We start from the raw sequence: 15233 nt of genomic DNA, 5'->3' as shown, positions 1-15233 counted from the left end.
ACAGTAAAGACAAATAAAGCCAGTCCGGAGTTGTGCAGTTATAAGTAGGAGAGCAGGATTTGGGCATAGGTAAGGCTGGCTCCAAGCCTCACCCACTTCCCACACCATGTACAAGTCTCTCTGCTATTTTTCACGATATGCCCAGTTCTTGGAATTCCATTTCTCCTTAGGAGTTGAGGAGATGAGCCTTCAGGTACCTCCTGCATCAAAGGTTGATGGTAGATCTCACACCTGTTCATCCATTCTTTCACTCATTACCTCTGTAGTGAGAATTTGCTTTGTGCCAAGCACTGTGCTGGTTGCTACTTGCTTTGCCTCTTCCTTCTGAGTTCAAAATCCAGCCATCCACCTAGGGGAAGCTCAGCTGCAGCTCCCCTGCCCACCCCCACCCAGCCCCACCCCTCAAGCTGCCTGAATCTTCTCTGCGGCTTGTCAGATCAGCATCCTCGTCAAAAAATGACTGATTTCTCTCTTGTCTCTTCCAACAGGTAGACTGAAATTACCATGTGTCCAAATTAAAATTGCGTACTTCAAGGATTATTTGAAGGACTATTCTTAGACCCTTTTAAGAAGATTTAAAGAAAAGTGAGTTGATTTTTTTCTTTTACACTTCAGAGAGTATTCATGATTTAAGTTAATGTTATGGGTGCTTTTTTTCCCTCTATCTCTTAAATATGCACTAATAGGTAGACTTTATCTCCATTTATTTTATAATAAAGGGTTTTTAAAATAAGAACAATGAGCAAAGAATACAGGATTACTGCTCTAATTATTTTTATACATTTCAAAGGCTCATGGAATCTTAGAGATAAAAGGGTCTTAGAGTTGTGGACCATTCCCTCCTGGATGCTGGAGAGCTTGACCAACATCCCTGTGGGCCCTGGGCTGTGCTTGGAAAGCTCCCAGGACTGATAGTGAAGTTGATGTCTCCCCACATTTAGGCCTTTTAAAGAGCTCTTCATTATCTGGATTAAAAATCTTCTCCTCCTCACATCTTGCCAAGCCTATTTCTTCTCTATCAGATAGTTCTAAAAATGGTGGGGCATCCAGAGCATGTCCATCCTTGAGATCTTTTCTTGTTCTTGTTCTTGTTGTTCTAGTAATTCTTCATAGCTGCACTTCAAGAACAGCTCTTGCTCTGCTCACCTTCTCTCCAATCCAGTCAATGTTTCCTAAAAACAGAGGTGCCATCCTGGAACACAGCCCAAGCATAGCCACTGTCACTTGCCAGGTAGACTCATGAGAATCTGAGGCACGTAAACCCAAGAAGCAGGCCTGGGTTCCAGTCCTAGCTCCATACTTTCTGTGCCCTCAGGAAAGTCACTTTGTTATTCTGAACTCAAGCAAACCAGGAAGGTAGGATAAGATGATCCCTGAGGTGCCTTGCACCTCCAGAGGATGGTTTTGTTGACACAGAAAGGAAGTTGCTGCTTCTCACTGTCCAGGCACTGGAGTGAGCCAGGACTTGGGGATCAGTGGGACCTGGGTCCAATCCCAGCTCTATCACTTGCTGACTAGTAGCTGTCACTGTCACTTCTCATTTCTGAGCATTTATTTCTTCACATATGAAATAAGGATGTTAACACATGGTGCCAAGGATCTGTATGGAGATGCACTAGAGTAAGTATATTATATAGCTCATAGTACACAGTAGATAGGAAATGCTCAGTAAATGGCAGTCCCTCCTGTTATTACAGTGATAGAACTCTTTACCTTCAGCCAGAAGAGAGGACAAGAGGTGGTAGAGGCTCTAATGAGAGGAGAAAAGATAAGATGTGGCATGCTTATTAGGGATAGGGGAGAAATGTCCACATCCCATAAACTCTCATCCAAATGTAAACCCAACTCCAGAAAGTTCATGAGGTTAAAGCTCTACTTCTCAGAATCTGACAAGAAGGGATTGGTTGCTATGGAAATGTATAGTTAAGGGGAAACTTTCAGAGTGGGTATGCAGAGCTGCATTTCTGCCACAAGCTAGCACTGCCACAGCTCCAGACCTGGACAGCAAGGACTGTTGTCCCTGGAATGAGGCTCCTGGACCACCAGCCCGGGAGACCTTGTCAATCATCGCATATTGATATCTGTTCAGAAGACTGGTTGAGAGCATCAGATAAGCAATTGATTGTGAATATAAATGCCCCACAATTTAATGGGTTTTTGTGTTATTTGTGCATATGTACTATTTTGATACTTTGGAAATCAGGGGAGAGGTCCAAACGCAGAAATTAAGTGTGTAATGAACCAGCAGACTCCAATCTACAAATCTGAGTAAAATGTCAGTGTGTGTGTGGCGGGGGGCTTGTCCTGGCACCCAACTGTGTGTGTGCACATGTGTGTTTAAGCATGTGTATGTGCATACGTGTGTGTCTGTATGTGAAAACTTCTGTTCGTTTGAATATGATCACTCTTTACACAGTGCCTAGTTGCCTGTAAGCAGTATTACACAGGAATGAAAACATGGGCCATCAAACCAGTTAATCTGGCTCTATGATAAACTGGGCGCACTTAGCTTAGTTGTGTGACCTTGGTTACCCTATTTGACAAGAGTGGTACAGTCCCTGCCTTCTTGAAGTTTAAAGTCCATGAAAAGGGCTACTTTAAAGTAATGGGAGGACCCTATATTGATTCTACCCTTCACACTAAGAAAGTACCCAGGGCATGGGAGAGCCTTCTTCTTGCCAGAATTTAGGAAATGTCATCTTAATCTATTGGATAAATCTTTTTACCAAGATCCCCTGAAAGAATTCCACTTCCTCAAAACCCTGCCCCTGAGGACCCAGGGACCTGGGTAGATGGAGAGTCCATGTGGGCAAATAGAACTCTGGCCTTTCTGAAAGGGCTCATTCCAGAGAGACCCTACACCTCAGATATCCTTCTAAGCCCCCTTTTTCAATTGGGGCTGTGAGGCTAGCAAATTTTAAATCCAAGAGAATAGGAAACTGCTGTCATTTAAGGTACAGAACAGGATTTTTTTTTTTAATTCAATATAGCTAACGTGTTCTCCAGTTGGCTACTGACTATGGATACAGAAGTATCCAGCTAAAAGTTACTTTGATGCCACTGGCTAGAAATGATACCCCATCCAGGGGTGTCCAGACTGAGGAAAGACTGCTCAATTGTCTATTGCTGTGTTTTTCAAACTATGGGTTAGGATCCATTTGCAGGTCATGAAATTAATTTGGTAGTTCAAGATGATCATTAAATAAAGTGAAACAGAGTAACCCATAGAGTGAGCAAAGATATTTGCATTGTATTCAATAGAGATTTCTTATCCAAAATCTATATAGGAGGAAAAAAAAGAAGAAACTCTTATAAGACAGATATCCTAATAGAAAAATTAGCAAAAGACTCAGATACTTTACAAAAGAGGATATCCAAATAGCCAAAAGCATACAAAATCATTATTCTCCATGGAATCACAAATTAAAACTACAGTAAAATTCCTCTATGCACCCATTCAAAAGGCTGCAAGGAATAAGATTGCCTTTACCTAGTGTTGGCAAAGACATTGAACCACTGGAACCCTCACACACTGCTGGGTGAGATGGTATAATGACTTTGGAAAACTGTTTGGCCATATCAACTACAGCTGAACATATGCACACAAGCCGTTCTACTCCATGATATAAACCCGTGAGATATGCACACATATGTGCATCAGAGCACTTGGCCATGAGCAGCTGAATGGATTTAAAAGTGTAGCATATTCACGTGGTGGGATATTACACACAGCCACACTGATGACCCTCAGAAACATAAACTTGAATGAAAATCCAGGCACAAAGATACTTTTCAACTACATTTGATAAAGAACAAAAACAGGGCAAACAAAGTATGTTGTGAGAAGTCCTGGTAGTAGCTACCCTTAAGGGAGGGTCTGGGGTGGCAGAAGGAGCATGAAGGGGCTTCCTAGGATTGTTCTGTATCTTGATCTGGGTCTGTTTACATGGGTGTTTTCAATTTGTGAAAATATATCAAGCTGTTCAATTATAAAAAGGTACCCTCTATATGTGTTATACTTCAATAAAAGTTTATAAGTCAATATAATGGAGGAGAACATAGAGCCAGTCATAAGTTCAGCCTTGTTAAGTGAAACCTGGGTTACCTATCTCCTAACTGTGAATGTTTATGCCAACATGTCCAGTGCACTTCTCACCGTGTCGTGGGGAGAAAACAAGAGCCACTGAGGGATCCAACCCTCTGCTTTTCAGGAGAGGAATCTGAGACCTAGAGAAGAGGGATTAGGAGCAGAGCTGAAAGAAGCACAGAACTAGGGAGAAGCTTCTAGGTGTCCTGCTGCTACTGAACCTGCTGCAGGACTTACCACCTGTGGGGAAGAGCAGAATGGTGCATTCAGATGGGGAGGCCCTGGCTGGCACCCTGATCTTTGAGAGGCAGCCCTATACAAGGGGAGCAATTGTTTTCCCACCCACAGACAGAATCAGAAACCCAGCTACCTCTACAGTGGTCTGGTTCCAGCTCCCCACAACCCCTCCCTCCTCCTTCCTGCTTCTTCCATCTTGATCTGCTTCTTTCAGAGCTCTGGAAACACCATTGTACCAATCACTTTTCCATTTGTGTGGAAGGCCTGTTGTGTCAACACTGTGTGATGGTTTCAGAAGTTGGAAAACTGTGAAGAAAACACTTTGGGAGACTAAGATCCAACGAAGTGATGTTTCTGTGTTACCTTTGTACTTTGCTTTGTTACAGAATTGTGAGTCCATTCTGCAGGCTCTTCTGGGGGGGGGATGAGGGCCTCCAGGCTCCCAGGGCACAAAAACAAGGCGAGATGCAGCCCTGTCTCTGTCAGGTAGAGCTTCCCAGAAGAGAAAATTGTGGTGCAGATTTTATTCATCTTTTTTACTGATACACATAAATATAAATGTTGTACATATTAGCGGGATACCATGTAATGTTTGATTTTTTTTGTGTGTGTGTGTTTTGTTGTTGTTGTTGTAGATGGACACAAAACCTTTATTTTATTTGTTTTATGTGGTGCTAAGGATTGAACCCAGTGCCTCACATATGCTAGGCAAGTGCTCTGTCGCTGAGCTTGAAATGTTCGATATGTGTATAATCACATTATGCTTAAATCAGATGAAACATATTTGTCTCCTCAAACAAATGGTCAGTTCTTCATGTGTTGTATAGATTTTAAGTGGCTTAGCACCTGGAAACATCTTTAGTAGGAAGGTAGATGACATTAGTGGCTTGCCACTGTCCTGTTTATGACCCACCACAAATACATGGGAGCTCCTAACTCAGATCACATCCCCACCCACACAGGTGCACAGGTAAGGCTGCTACGGACCAGCCACCAATTCACCTTCTGGAAACTGCCTGAAGTTCCAGGAGTTATAGTGGAGAGAGTATGTGTAGAAAAGTGGGGGAGGGTGCAACAGAGGTGGGCAGAGCAGATGAAGGGCCTCATTCCCCAATAAGGAGTGTCCAGGGGAGGGGGAAAGCTTGCCTGAGACTCAGAGGCAGGAAATGCCTGTCGCCTTGGAGACAGAATAAGAGATGTAGGCAGACACTGCTATGAATGTTGGTGCAGTCCTAGAATTTTGTTTTATGGCACTGGCTTATGCCATCTTTGGAGAAAACCTTCAGCGGCCCATTCTGATGTAGGCCAGGCTGAACTCAGGAGCTGGATAGAGGAGGCAGAGAGTCCCTAGCCTCACGGACCTGCCAGTGGGCCAATGGTCAAAGCCCAACACAAACTGGACATAGTAGTTATTATTCTAGGACAAGATGTCCCAACTGTGTTCTGTGATACATCAAGACTACAAAATTATTTATTTTTTTTTAAGTGGGAAGATTTCTTTATTGAGTGATCTCAGAGACACTGCACACTGAATCCCTTTTGATAGATCTCAAGGCCATTCATAGCACACTAAAGGCTCTGAGCAGGCCTGCAGAGAGAAGTCTAATGTTTCCCAAAATCATTTGCCCCAGAACCTGGCATTCAGATCCCTCTGTTCTTCCACTGGGAAATTCTGTCCTGGAGAAAGGTCAAAAGACTGGTTTGGAGCTCTAAGCAAGGAGAGGGGACAGGCTTCCCCAGCGAGGAAAATTGTGCTCCCACTACACAAGGCCCAGTCGGAGCCTAGGCACCAGGTCTGGTCACTGTACATTCCCAGGTGAAGGTCGATCAGTGGAGGAATGGCTGCCATGTGTGCCTGGTGAGAAGAGGTCTCAGCAGGGGCAGGAGACAGAGGGTATATGTGCCCGTGACACTTCAGGGGACGTCTAGCGGTTTCACAGAGCATCTTCTCTCTCTCTTGATTCCCTTCCCCCATCTTAACAGTTTAGGAAAAGGCAATAAGAGGCAGCAAGAGCAGCATGGTCAAAGGGCATGAGCCAGACAGTGTGGGTGTGGATCCCAGCTCTGTTATTTCCCAGCTGGTTTATCGGAAAAGTCGCCTTAACCTTTTAATACAGGGCACCCAGGATGGAATGTGTCCCTATGTCTGGGAAAGGACCTGGCCGAAGCGGGGCTCTGTGGAAGCATAGCCCGTCTTATCTTGGCTCCCTCCAATGGCTGCCTCCAGGGCCTTTGTCTGGGTCCTGAGCATGGTAGTCTCCCCATTGGTTCCCCCTCAGCATGGGGAAGAACCCGGATGAAGCTTCTTCATTTTGGTAGCCAGGGCTGTGGGAGGAGGGCTCTGGTTTCATTCCTGGTTCTTTGTGCTCAACCACACAGGCTGGGTAAGCACCTCCAAGGGACTCCAGCACATCTATTATTAACTTACTGCAAGCAGATGCTGCACTTTCCAGAAACACTTCTGCCTACAGATGCTTTTGTAGGCTATGTGGAGTTCTCCTGACCTTAATGTTGTTCCTGGCACATGGTGGGAATCAGTCCCTCCTGCCTTGGTCTCCCTAGGGGGATGATGGACAGTTGTGTAAGTAGGAACACAGGGCACAGGAGGGATCTTGTTAGAACTGATAATGGAGCTAGTGGAAGCTTGTTCTTTAAACCCCTACTTTCAGCCTGCCACCTGGTTTACAGGCAGAAGCATGGGTATCATCTTTGATAGCACCCTTCATTGTCATCACCCTATATCCTATCAGTCAGCAAGACCTAGTGATGCCTTCTCCAAAATGTCATGAGGCAAATCCCTTCTCAGTACTGCGTGATAATGCAAGCAGCTGTCTTCTTTCACTTTATCTTCTAAGCCCCAAACTCCTGATCACTAAGCTAAATCAGAACCCCTGCATTGTGTTCCCATGGGAGACAAAAAATGCCTTTAAAAATTACCTGTCAGTCTTCCAGTTAGCTGTTCAGACTCTGACTTCTCTACTGGACTAAAAGCCCAAGCAACCATGCTAACAAATGTCAGCCTCCTCCCCGAGACATGAACAAGAGCATGCTCTCTTCCTCCTTTCTTCCCTTCCTTCCTTCTTCCCTTTCTTCCTTTCTTCCTTTCTTATTTCTTTTCTTTCTTTTTCTTAATTACAGTGGAAAGGGGACTAGCAATTATTTGGTCAAATTGTGTTCCCTGGAGGAAACCCAAGGCTCACTGTGGGAAGAAAAGGGAAAGATAGGCAGACCCAACTCCCCTCCACCCCCGTCAACCCAGCAGCCACCTTTTCACTCTCTTAGACCTTGGAATTTAATGTTAGATTTTCTTTATGGAAAATAAAAAGTGGTTCTTCTATGATAAAGGGTTTGGATAACATTAATCTATTCTTATACCATCATTTTTTCAGAGCAAAAATGTGCCAAGTGCTCTACATACGTTCACTCATAAACACGGAAGGTGTTATCCTCAGTTTATAGATCCAGAAACTTATCCCAGAGTAGTTGGGAAATTTATCCATGGTCACACAGTCAGTGTCCAATAGATGCAGAATTCCTATCCAGGATTGTTAGACTCTAAACTCTTCCCATGGACACCTGCTGTCTCCCAAAGACCTTTCTTCCAACAAACGGTGATTCCTGAGCCAACCTCTCAGTCTGGCGTGGCTGTAGTGGCCAAAGACAGATTACTAGGGCTTAATTGGACACCACTTGCTCAGAGGAACAGGCCTTCATTCCTGGTGTTTCCTGGCACTGTGGCTGTGAGATGCTAATTAGAGAGAAATGAAGTCTGTGTCAGCCAGGAAGAACAGGGCTGCTGCAAGGAATGCTCTTTTGTACGTAAAATGAAGCTCAGTGAGCTGGGAGCGCTGAGCCCTGACCCCTTCAGTACAGCCTGAGTCTTCCTTCCATGTGTCAAAATTTTCTCCAAATGAAATCCTAGGCAAAGTAAGGGCAAGATAACTGGGCCCCAGTTATTTTGCGCATTTATCTTACCTTGACCTCCAGCGTCTTCTTCCTTTCTTTTGTCCCTAAGCCCAGGTAATTTCACTTCCACTTAGGATGATGTCTGGCTTACTTAAACAAAAATGAAACTAGAACAGAAGACGGGAAAGCTTAGTTCCTACCCCAGCTCCCTCAAGAACTCCCTTTATGACACTGGGCATGTCATATGGCCTCTCTAAATCTCAGTCTCCCCGTCTTTTAGATGAGGGTGTTTTGGACAATATGATCATGCCTATGATGACATAGTTGAAAGCACTAACTCTGGAGCCATCGTTCCTGAGTTTATAGTTCAGCTCTTCCATTACTCATGTGTGACCTTGAGCAAGCTGCATAAGCTCTCCATGCCTCTGTTTTCTCATCTGCAAAATGGCATAATAACCATGGCTCTCTTCTAGATTTATTTGGAGATTAGCAAGCAATGCACTTAGAGTAATGCCCAACATATAGAAGGTCATGTAGTCAGTAACTATAGTGGTGATTGCAGTTATTATCTGCCATCTCCATTCATGAATCCATACATTGTGGGTCTGCACTACTGTTTGCCTAGAGCATGTCCCAAATCTCCTAGTGGTTAGCACTTATTCTTTTTACTTTCATTGTTGAGAAAATATACAATGACAGAAAGCTGCGATAAATTCAGTAATGTTTTACATCCATGTGTATTCATCATAATAGTCCCTATATTGTGCAAGATATTGATTCATATATAGTCAACACTTGATGAGACAACAGAGAGTTTCCCAAATCCTGCCAGCAATGATGTGTTCCCCAGTTAAAAATCTCTGAGCTACATTATTGTTTCTTCCAGCATAGTTCTTGCCTATGATAGGCATTAAATTAATGTTTGAATAAACAAACAAGCAATGGATGAATGGATGGATGGATGGATGAGTGTGTTTAACATTTGTTTCTTGATCAAGTTTAAGCACAATAATAAGTGTGTGCACATGTCAATGTGTGAGAGAGCATTTGCAGAGAAGGTCCCAGCTATTTCTGTTGCAGGGAAGGAGATGGTCCTAGTTACATATTTTGCATATTCCCCCATCTGTTAGTTTAAAAGGTCATTTTTCACTGCAGTCCTTTCAGCTGTCCATCCTTGACAATAGATAAGCACTCCCTTGCCTCTCCCATGCCTTCCTCCTCCAACAATGAGGGCTTTGTGCTGGGAAGATTGCCTGTGATGCCTCCTTCCCAAGGCCCCAAAGCCTTGTCTGGCTTTTATCAAGGGTATTGATGGGGGAGGGGACCCAGACAGTTGGACTCGGGAGCTGGGCCTGTGGCCTGGTGCCAGCTGAGCATGTCAGGCCGAGGTAGATAATTCAAAGTCGGTTCTGGGATACAGGCAGCCTGTTTACTTGAGCTGGTTATCCAGCCATTTGGACTCACTGCCTTGGAAGTTCTGTGCCTTCATCCAGGCCCAGTAGGGGATGCAAATCTGGAGAGGATGGTTGGGAGAAGTCAGAAGGGTGTGCAGGCAACATGGGGGTGTGAAGAAACTCACCCTATAGGACAAGGGGCTTCTGTGGCTATTGCCTCTTAGGGCTTCAACTCACTAATGAGGTTGAAATACTAACAGCCTGCCTGTACACACACTTACTCAGGAACGCATTGACTTGGGCTGCTTAATGAGTGTTAGTCAGGAATCTAAGAAAGGTCTGGGCAGGCGCCTGGCTGATGCCTTGTTGATTAGAATATTGAATGTGTCGCCCTGTGAAAGCCAGCAGTTGTTGGAGAGCGTGTGCAGTGTGGAGGCTTCCTGAGTAACCCTTACGTTCCCACTGCTTCCAGATGTTTGCATGTCACAAGCTGATCTGGTATGGACTGGTAATGACAGCGATTTGGATAACAACTAGGAGGAAAATGAAAAATTATCACAATCATTAATAATGATTACCAAACCTAGACACCCACCAGAAAACCCACCAACCAGGATTCTATTGGTTCCTTTGCTTGTTGGTTCTAGTTGCTTTAAAAATACAGACTCCTGGGCCACTTTCCTAATGATTATATTTCTCTAGACCTGGAAGTCCAAAAATCTATATAGTTAAGAAGTGTGGTGTGTGATTCTGCTGCCTGACTGAACCCTGGCTTTGGGAATTGTAACTCAATTGGACACGTTGACCCAGAGTGTATCCAACTGCCACTTCCTTAACTGTGTGACCTCATGCACACTGCTTAGCCTCAGAACCTCCATTTTATCTTCTCTAAAAATGGATTAGGTAAAATGGTATAGGTGTATGGCAATTCTGCAAAAAAAAAAAGAAAGAAAGAAAAAGAAAAAACAGAATTACTATATGATCCAACAATTCTACTTCTGAGTCTATACCCAAAAGAAGTAAAAGTGGGTTCTTAAAGAGATATCTGCATATTGATGTTCAGAGTAGCATAATTCCCAAGCCAAAGGTGGGAGTAACCCAAGTGTCCCTTGGCAGACAAATGGATAAGCAAAATATGGTATATCTATGCCACAGGATATTATTCAGCCTTAAAAACATGAGTTCTGACATATGCTATAACCTTGAGGACATTATGTAAGTGAAATAAGCCAGTCACAAAAAGACAAATACTATGTGATTCTATTTGTGTGAGGCAGCAAAGTGTAGTCAAATCCATAGAGGCAGGAAGTGGAAAAGTGGTTGCCAGGGGCTGGAGGGAGAAGGAATGGGGCTTCTTGTCTAATGGGTCCAGTTTCTCTTCTATAAGCTGCAAGTGATCTATAGAGGGATGGCCATGATGGTGGCATGACAATGTGAATTTCTTTTTACCAGTTAACTGTCCCCTTGAAATGTCCAAGAATGGTAAATATTTGGTTGTGTGTATTTTGTCTCATTTTTTTAAAAAGGGGATTTGGTGTATCTGCCCTCCAGAGTCATTCTGAGGATGGCATAAAACAGCACCTGTAAAGGGCTTAGCACAGCGTCTGACACACAGAACCTATTCCAAAGTGTTTCATTTTCTTCCCTTCATCATCTACCCATTTTCTTACCCAGCGTCCTCTTTTCCATGTTCTTACCTGCACAGATAAGTCTGAAGGGAAGGTGTTATGGTTTGGATGTGAAGTGTTCCCAAAAAGCTCAGGTGTGAGACAATTCAAGAAGGTTCAGGGGAGAAATGATCAGGTTGTAAGAGTCTTAACCCAGTCAGTGATTTAATCCCCTGACAGAGATTGACTGAGTGGTAGCTGATGTGGTAGGGTGTGGCTGGAGGAGCTGGGAATTAGAGCATGGCTTTGGGTATATATTTGTATCTGGAGAGTTTCTGATAACCATGTGAGCTGCTTCTCTCTGCCACACTCTTCCACACTCTTCCACCATTTTTCTGCCTCCCCTTAAGCCCCAAGGAATGAAGCTGGTCTTCTATGGACTAAGACCTCTGAAACTGTGAGCCCTGAAATAAACTTTTCCTCCTCTGTAGTTGTGCTGGGATCCTTTAGTCATAGCAGACAAAAAAAATCTGACTAAAACAGAAGGGGAATGGGAAAAAAAGTTTGGTGATAGCAAATGATGATTTCTCCCATTTAACCTTCACTTACCCTTGGGAAGTTGGTAGTTCTTGTTTTATGAATGAAGAAACTGAGGTTTAGGAAGTTGCCTAAGATCACAAAACTAAGACAAGGCAGAGCTGGGCTGGCCTTACTGACCCTTCCAAGTGGCTTTCAGCCCTGCAGATAGCAAGGAAAGTGGCTGCCACTCTCCAGGGAGAATGTGTAAAGAGCCACACTTGCCAGTTGTCTTGAACTTTGAGGCAGTGAGAAACTTGGTTGAGATTCTTCCCAAGAATCCTTAAGGGAAGTGGAACCTTGATTGAGCCAAAGCTTTGTCTGGTCACCATCACCTGTTAGTGCTCAGAGAACAGCCCCAGAAAGCCCCTCCGGTAGAGGCTGCTTAGCTGTGTGACAAGGCAAGGCCCAGTCACACTCATAACATCAAAACATTAGCCTCTCCTAGAGACTGCAATTGTCTGACACAAGACGGGGTCCAAATCAGCCTTGAAAATAGCCACCTGCCTCCTAGGCCAAGCAGGAAAGATGGATGCCCCTTGGGTACAAAGGAATGCAACTGCCTTCACAGCATGTCTAGTTTGTGCCTGGCTCCAAGACAAAGAGAGCCGAGGAAGGGGGAAACCACGAGAGTGCAGTATGGTCTGGACCCCAGGAGTGTGGTGACTGCCAAAGTCAACATTAGGGTTAGGGTTTTATTACAATGCAAGAATTAAATCAGACAGCAAATGAATATCTGTGTTATCAACATCATCATCATAGCAAATTGAATAGCTCACTCAGATAGCTGAATAAAAATGATAATGATGATGATGATGATGATGATGATAGTGGTGGTCATAATGAAATAGGCAGCTGCAATAGCTGAACTGCACAGCAAATTGGATTCTCCCCAAAAATAAAAAAAATAAATAAAATTTGTGCTACCATATGCAGGGTCCATGCTAAGCACATTATACCATTTCTTCCACTTTTCCTTAAAAAGTCCTTTGAGGTAGAGATGCCCATCTCTGCTTTGCAGATAAGGAAGACTGAGACCAGGTGACTCCTGACTAAAGCAGCATGGCTGTGTTGATCACAAACGGAAACGGAGGTCTACTTGGCCCCAGATAGTATGTTTCTGACTTCAGGAGATTTACTATGTCGTAAGTAAATCAGGGTTGATTATGCATTTTCAAAAACAAAATCATTTACTTGCTTTACAGGAGGAGTTCTTTAAAAAGTAGCTCTCACCTAGTGCATTTAACATAAAACCCTGATTATAAAGATTCATTTGGGAGAGAGCATTTTCAAGAATAATCCTTCCCATCTGTATGGTTGCGATAGTATTTCACAGCACTGTCATGGGTATTATGTTAAACATCAACTTGAGTTTCTGGTGGTGGCTCCCGGTGGCATCCCGGGTAGTGGCGGTTTTGGTGCCCGAAGCCGGGAGAGCAGAGTCGTTCCCGGGCGAGGCGGCCAGGCTATGATTGCGGGTCCCCGGCATCCCGCTCCGGCCAGCCAGCGTCCCTGTCTCAGCCTGTGCCGGTGCCCGTGCCCGAGCGATTTCCTCAGCCCGGCCCCGAGGCGCGGTTGTTGGCGGCGCCCCTGGCGCGCCCCCTCCTCCGATGGCGGCGGAAATCCAGCCCAAGCCGCTGACCCGCAAGCCGATCCTGCTGCAGCGGATCGAGGGGTCTCAAGAGGTGGTGAATATGGCTGTGATCGTGCCCAAAGAGGAGGGCGTCATCAGTGTCTCAGAGGACAGGACAGTTCGTGTTTGGTTAAAGAGAGACAGCGGGCAGTACTGGCCAAGCATATACCATGCAATGCCTTCTCCATGTTCATGCATGTCTTTTAACCCGGAAACCAGAAGACTGTCCATAGGTCTAGACAATGGTACAATCTCAGAGTTTATTTTGTCAGAAGATTATAACAAGATGACTCCTGTGAAAAACTATCAAGCGCATCAGAGCAGAGTGACGATGGTCCTGTTTGTCCTGGAGCTGGAGTGGGTGCTGAGCACGGGACAAGACAAGCAGTTTGCCTGGCACTGCTCTGAGAGTGGGCAGCGCCTTGGAGGTTATCGCACCAGTGCTGTGGCCTCAGGCCTGCAATTTGATGTTGAAACCCGGCACGTGTTTATTGGTGACCACTCAGGCCAAGTAACAATCCTCAAACTGGAGCAAGAAAACTGCACCCTGGTCACAACATTCAGAGGACACACAGGTGGGGTGACTGCTCTCTGTTGGGACCCAGTCCAGCGGGTATTATTCTCGGGCAGTTCAGATCACTCTGTCATCATGTGGGACATCGGCGGGAGAAAAGGAACAGCCATTGAGCTCCAAGGACACAATGACAAAGTCCAGGCTCTCTCCTATGCACAGCACACACGACAGCTCATCTCATGTGGTGGTGACGGTGGCATAGTCGTCTGGAACATGGATGTGGAGAGGCAGGAGACACCTGAGTGGCTGGACAGCGATTCCTGCCAAAAGTGTGATCAGCCTTTCTTCTGGAACTTCAAACAAATGTGGGACAGTAAGAAAATTGGCCTAAGACAGCACCATTGCCGCAAATGCGGGAAAGCTGTCTGCGGCAAGTGCAGCTCCAAGCGCTCCTCCATTCCCCTGATGGGCTTCGAGTTTGAAGTGAGAGTCTGTGATAGCTGCCATGAAGCCATCACTGATGAAGAACGTGCACCCACAGCTACCTTCCATGACAGTAAACATAATATTGTGCATGCGCATTTCGATGCAACCAGGGTATGGTTACTGACTTCTGGAACCGACAAAGTCATTAAGATGCACTGGCTTTCACTGGAGGCTGTGAGGTGGAACAGGGACCATTACATGTGCAGCCCTTGCCTGGAAGAATCCAGACTCATCCACAAGTGGGCTGCACTCAGCTGCTCTGCTTTACAGAAGAGAAAGTCTGGACCTGCCCTACTGTGGCACAGCACTAAGTGTCACAGGGCATGAACAGGCAGTTGCTATACCCTCCCTGTCTTCAGCCTCAGACCACTCTCAAAAGTCACAGGTCATTGTAGTACAATGTGGTAGAGGCGGAAGGGCCTCGTCAGGGGGGCACCTGCCAAGTGAAATAGAAAGATCTTTCTCAACTTAGAGTGGAAGGAACTCACTCAACAGCGCCATCTAAGGGACCCTCTCTGCAGAGGCAGGAGCACGTGACAGGGCTTGGAACAGCTATTTCTTGCTATTACATTTTTTGCCCTTTTTTAAGACTCACGTATCATATGTCCATAACTGAATTCTAGAACATCTATGTTTACATTTAATCTTTAGCTTAGCTTTACAACCAGGAACCACATATCAAACCCTCAGTGGTTTTAGTTGATAGTTCTACCTACACATTAGCCTTTCCACCAAGAAGCTTCTTTGGTTCTAACCTGGTAGCAGTATCTAAAAATTAGACCTGTGCCAATTG

The 15233-nt window shown here is 45.0% G+C and overlaps 1 pseudogene; it reads left to right on the top strand.

Annotated features, from left to right (window-relative positions):
• The first annotated feature begins 13250 nt into the window (after positions 1-13250).
• Positions 13251-14767, top strand: LOC143387218 (WD repeat and FYVE domain-containing protein 2 pseudogene; annotated as a pseudogene).
• Positions 14768-15233: the final 466 nt, after the last annotated feature.

Source organism: Callospermophilus lateralis, unplaced genomic scaffold (assembly GCF_048772815.1).
Source record: "Callospermophilus lateralis isolate mCalLat2 unplaced genomic scaffold, mCalLat2.hap1 Scaffold_279, whole genome shotgun sequence".
In the NCBI taxonomy this organism is placed as follows: domain Eukaryota; kingdom Metazoa; phylum Chordata; class Mammalia; order Rodentia; family Sciuridae; genus Callospermophilus; species Callospermophilus lateralis.
This window is presented reverse-complemented; position numbering and strand designations above follow the sequence as displayed.